This window comes from Ornithorhynchus anatinus, chromosome 16 (genome assembly GCF_004115215.2).
Source record: "Ornithorhynchus anatinus isolate Pmale09 chromosome 16, mOrnAna1.pri.v4, whole genome shotgun sequence".
NCBI classification, from domain to species: domain Eukaryota; kingdom Metazoa; phylum Chordata; class Mammalia; order Monotremata; family Ornithorhynchidae; genus Ornithorhynchus; species Ornithorhynchus anatinus.
The window spans coordinates 1,286,929-1,293,112 of record NC_041743.1 but is presented as its reverse complement, the minus strand read 5'-3'; positions in this window follow the sequence as shown (position 1 = coordinate 1,293,112).

The following is a 6,184-nucleotide window of genomic DNA, read 5'->3' as shown; positions in this document are numbered from 1 at the left end:
TACCAGCCTCCCTCCCACTTAGACTATGGGCCCCATAAGGGACAGAGATTCTGTCCAACCTGATTATCTTGTATCTACCCCAGCGCTTAGTACAGTTAACAGATAGCATCATCATCGTTAATATTATTATTATTATTACGGTGCTAATGATGAGTGCAGTGAATCCACAGTGAGAAATCACCCCACCATCCCCAGGTCCAGTGAGTGATATTTTTTTTCCTGGTGGAAACAAACATGGTAATATGAGTGATTTCTATTTTGTATATATCTGTCTCCCATAATCAAATGCACGCGATTAACTTTGGGCATCAGTTACATAATTGAAGAGAAGCTGAGGAAGATCACATCTCTCTCTCCCCGGGCTGAAGCCCAGTGCTGCTCTGGAGATCGCACACTTCTTAGCTTTTATCTAATAATAATAATAATGGTGTCTGTTGAGCGCTTACTATGTCCCGGGCACCGTTCTAAGCACTGGGGTAGATACAAGATCACTGGGTTGGACATAGTCCCTGTCCCCCATAGAGCTCACCGTCTTAATCCCCATTTTACAGATGAGGGAACTGAGGCCCAGAGAAATTAAATGACTTTCCCAAGGTCACGCAGCAGACAAGTGATGGAGCAGGGATTAAAACCAGGGATTAGAGAAGCAGTATGGTGTAGTGGATAGATCACAGATCTGGGAGTCAGAAGGTCATGGATTCTAATCCCGCCTCTGCCACTTGTCTGCTGTGTGACCTTGCGCAAGTCACTTCACTTCTCAGGGCCTCAGTTACCTTGCCTGTAAGATAGAAATTGAGACTGTGAGCCCCATGTGGGACAGGGACTGTGTCCAACCCCATTTGCTTGTATCCGCTCCAGTGCTTAATACGGTGCCTGGCACATAGTAAGCGCTTAACAAATACCACAATTATTATTATTATTATTATTAACCCTGGTCCTTTTGCCGGAGAACTGGGCATCGCCAGCAGTGCTGGACCGGGACGGAGAATGCTGGGGGAAGATGAAAACTGGATGACCACCTGTGCCCTTGATTCGCTTGCCTCCCCTGGCACGTCCTTGCCTGTGGGGCCTGCTATTATTTATTATGATTATTATTATTGTACATTTTCATTCATTCAATCATATTTATTGAGCACTTACACAGGCCCATGCTCTATGCCCTAGACATCCCCACACGACCAACACTTAGTACGGTGCCTGGCACAAGGTAAGCGCTCAACAAATACCATAATTATTAGTAGTATTATTATAGACGACGCAGCTTCTAGTGTTAAGTACAGTGCCTGGCACATAGTAAGGTCTTAACAAATAGTACTTAAAAAAAACCAACCAAACTCCGTGGCTCTAATAAGCACCAGGCCCCAAAACACCACTGAACACGTGCAAGGTCGCAATCCTACACTGTCCCCTGGTGTTGAGACTTGAACATCGAGACGTCCAAGGGGAAGAGCAGGAGGCTAATAGTCATAGCGTTAATAATAATAATAATAATTGTATTCATTATTAATAATAATAATAATGGTATTTATTAAGCGCTTACTATGTGCAAAGCACTGTTCTAAGCAGTAGGAGGGATACAAGGTGATCAGCTTGTCCCACGTGGGGTTCACAGTCTTAATCCCCATTTTACAGAGGAGGAAACTGAGACACAGAGAAGTAAAGGGACTTACCCGGAGATTGCTAATAATACGTTTGGTATTTGTTAAGCGCTTACCTATGTGCCAAGCACTGTTCTAAACAATGGGTAGATACAAGGTAATCAGGTTGCCCCACGTGGAGCTCACAGTCTTAATCCCCATTTTCCAGATGAGGTAATTGAGGCACAGAGAAGTTAAGTGACTTGCCCAAAGTCACACAGCTGATGAGTGGTGGAGGCGGGATTAGAACCCACGACCTCTGACTATCAAGCCGGTGCTCTTTTCGCTGAGCCACGCTGCTTCTCTGTGTTATGTTGCTATGTTCTAAGCACTGAGCTGAGTACAGAATAATCAGATCAGATGCAGTCGCTGCCTCAGACGAGTCTCCCGGACTGTGAGGGAGGAAAAGCAGGGCTCTAACCCTGTTTTAAAGAGGGAGAAACAGGCCCAGAGAGGGTAAGTGCTTTGCCCAAGGTAACGCAGCGGTCGAATGGTGAAGGCGGCCTGGAAGCAAGGGTCACACTCTTCCCACTAAGCCGGCCATGTCTCCCCTTCATCCAAACGCCGCCTCCACCTCCTGGACACCCGATCCCCAGGAGGCCAAGGAAGGAGGACAGGCTCGAGGCGTTGCGGGGGTGAACGGGAGAAGGGGAAGGGATGAGGAGGGACCTTCCTAAGAGCAGTGATGGGCCTCACAGGAAGTGGGGGGAGGGGACGGCACCTCTCTCTACGGCTCCTGGTTAAAGGTGTGATTAGCTCAGAACGGGTCATGGACACCGCAGCGGCAGCTGGGCCGAGGCCCCCCGCCTAAACTCCAAGGTGTCTGCTCGAAGCCCCCGTCCCGAGAGCTCTAGGTCTTCTCGTCTCTAACTCTTGGGCCCTCTGGCCACGCGGGCAGAATGTGCTTCCCCCGGGGCGATGGCCTGCGGCTAGCCCAGGGTGACCACTCAGGGCACTAGGGACACCCCTCTGCCAAACCTCTAACACACCTCACATCATTTCAGGCATCAGCATGAGGCCACACATGAGAAGGTGCTTTCTGGGAGTTGGGGGAAGCTGTAGGGTTGCTGAGTGTGTCACCGGGGAAACCCCCCGACCCACCTCCTCTTGAGCACTTACTGTGTGCAGAGCACTGAACTAAGTGCTCGGGAAAGTACGACACAACAGTAAACAGTGACATTCCCTGCCCACGGTGAGCTCGCAATCTGGGCGGGGAGACAGACATCAACCCCACATACTCCAGTCCAGAGTAATTGCACCCCAGCCCAACATAGACACCACTTCTGAGCCACAGAATTTGGCAACAGGAGGTTGGCACTGACAATCAAGATGGCAGATATAAGGCTACCGGCGCGTGTCCGAATCGGACATGGGGATGACCGGCTGGACGGTGGATCTTCGCCACGGTATAGATGCCACAAGTGGCCACCCCATTGGCCACCAAGGCCCTCAGGGGGACACCACTCGCCTGACCCTTTCCTCCCGGCACCTTGCCCCCCCGGCCACAGACACGGAGCGCGTCGGACCGTCCCGCCGTCTTCTCCCCTGCTGACTCGGCCGGTGGCCCGGACCCTGCCACCCCAGCAGCGGGAAACCCAGCCAGCAACAAGCGGAAAAAAGCCCGATGCCACTGGCGTCATGGCTCTGGGGACCTAGGGGTGGAAAAACCCCTTGGGGGGCGGTCAGCTGAACCCGATCTGGGCTGGGCCCTCAGATGGCAGATCCTGGCTCCGATAGCGGTGGGGACAGGACTGAGGGGGACGGCAAGTAGCGAACTTGGAATCAGTCACGCCTCCAAGATGGGCCACTCCTCCCACTGCCCGACCATGCCGGAGAACAGGGCATCGCCAGCAGAGCTGGGCCGGGACGGAGAATGTTGGGGGAAGATGAAAACTGGATGACCCCCTGTGCCCATGATTCGCTTGCCTCCCCTGCCACGTCCCAGCCTGTGGGCCCTGCTATTATTAATTATTATTATTGTACATTTTCATTCATTCAATCAGATTTATTGAGCATTTACTGGGTGCAGAGCATTGTATTGAGCACTTGAAGAGTACAATATAACAATAAAAAGACACATTCCCTGCCCACAGGTGCTTACTGTGTGCCAAGCACTGTCCTCAGCAATGGAGTAGATTCAAGATAATCAGGTTGGACACAGGCCCTGCCCCACACGGGACTCACAGTCTAAGTAGAGAAGGATCGAACCCCATTTTATAGGTGAGGAAACCGAAGCATAGAGAAGTTAAATGACTTGCCCAAGGACAAACAGCAGACAGGTGGCATAGCTGGGATTAGAACCCAGGTCTTCTGATTCCCAAGCCTGTGGTCCTTCCACTTGGCCATGCTGCTTCACATTATCATCACCACCGGATTTATTTAGCATTTACTAGGTGTCAAGTCCTGTGTTGAGCACTCGGCAGATACAAGATAATCAAATTGGACACAGGGCCTGTCCTAAATGGGGCGCACAGTCTAATCAATCAATCAGTGGTATCTATTAAGGGGTTACTGTGTGCAGAACACTGTACCGAGTGCTTGGGAGAGTGCAACATAACATAACATAGAGAAGCAGCGTGGTTCAGTGGAAAGAGTCCGGGCTTGGGAGTCAGAGGTCGTGGGTTCGAATCCCAAATCATACTTGTCAGCTGTGTGACTGTGGGCATGTCACTTCACTTCTCTGTGCCTCAGTTCCCTCATCTGTAAAATGGGGATTAAGACCGTGAGCCTCACGTGGGGCAATCTGATTACTCTGTATCTTCCCCAGTGGTTAGAACAGTGCTCTGCACCAAGTAAGCATTTAACAAATACCAACATTATTATTATTATTATAACAGACACATTCCCTGCCCACCTTGAGCTTACAAAGAGCAGGGACCTCGTCCCCATTTCACAGAAGAAGAATCCAAGGCTCAGAGCAGTTCAATGCCTTCACACACAGCAGGCCAAGGGGTAGGGCTGGAACTAGAACCCGGATCTAGTCTAGTCCTGGGCACTATCAGTCCCATTATGCCAGTTCGCTTCCCTGTTGGCCTTGGATAGCTGCTCACCACTCATGGATGGAAAAAAGAGAGATCCACAGGGTTTCAGCATCAACCAGGCTCAGCGTGCCCTAGTTTAGGCCACCGGTCAGCTGTTGGAGCCCCTGGAGAGGCGACTTTCTCCCTCAGGTTTCTCGGGCATGGGTTCAGTACACTTCAGATGGATTTCAGGCTTTGCGTTCCGTGTGGGATGCATCCCTCTGTGACCCAGCAGAGACCACCCAACATCCCTGCCTCACACCCTCTCCACCCCGACTCTCCCCGATTGACCCAGCACAGACCATCCCTCAGTGGTCTCTTCTGTAAAATGAGGATAAGAGCTCTGTTTTCCCTGCCCTCGAGCCCCACGAAGAACGGGGACTGGGTCTGATCTGAAATCCTGTATCCACCCCAGTCTCAGCAGAGTAAAGTCAGGCGATCAATCAGTCAATAGTATTTATTGAGCACTTACTGTGTGCATAGAACTATACTGAGCACTTGGGAGAGCACACTATAACAGTAAACAGACACATTCCCTGTCCACAGCGAGCTTGCAGCCTGGAGGGGGAGAGAGACATTAATATAAATGTATTAAATCTATTAATTAATAGAAATGAAGCTTCTCAAGGGCAGCTAGCATGTCTATCAACTGTTGTACAATCCCAAGCACTTATATAGAAAGCTCTCAATATCACAGGTTGATCAGTTTTACTATTAGTCTCTTCTCAGTTCCCTCGAGGCTGGTCTCTTGCATTTCTGCAAGGACGGTGTCTTAAACTCTCCAGCTGCTACCCAGGGCCAGCTCCCTATTCCTGCTCCGGGTCTCCTGACTGGACTCTGTCTCCATGGTCTTCCAAGAGGCCGATTCTACCCCACCGTCCCTTGGCTCCTGACCCTCCCTGCCCCCAACCATCTGCTCTCTGCCTGACTCCAGATCTGATGGTTTATCCCTGACCCCCCGGGAATACCCTCCTGACTTTGAGAACTTCCCATCAGTGACCTGAGGAAGGGGGCCGTCCTCCATGCCCCTGCAGCAAAATCACCCAGATAGGTGTGAAGGGTGCAAAAGCGAACTGGGAAAAGCCACTGAGGCGAGAAGGAAAGCTGGGGAAATGATCCCTAGAAAGAGTGGCTTGAAGCCAAGGGTTCCCTAGGAAACAGGGGTACAGCCAGAGGAGTTGAATTAGCCTTCACGTATACCCCAAATTTAGCTTTTGCAGCTCCTGGGCCTAAGATGATAATAATAATAATATTTCTTAAGCGGGGAACGTTTCTACCAACTCTGCTGTATTTCCAAAGCGCTTAGTACAGTATTCTATACACGGTAGAGAAGCAGCATGTCAGAGTGGACGGAGCATTGGCTTGGGAGTAAGAAGGTCATAAATTCTAATCCCAGCTCTGCCACTTGTCTGCTGGGTGGCCTTGGGCAAGTCACTTTACTTCTCTGTGCCTCAGTTACCTCATCTGGAAAATGGGGATTAAGACTATGAGCCCCCAGTGGAACAGGGAGGGTGCCCAACCCGATTT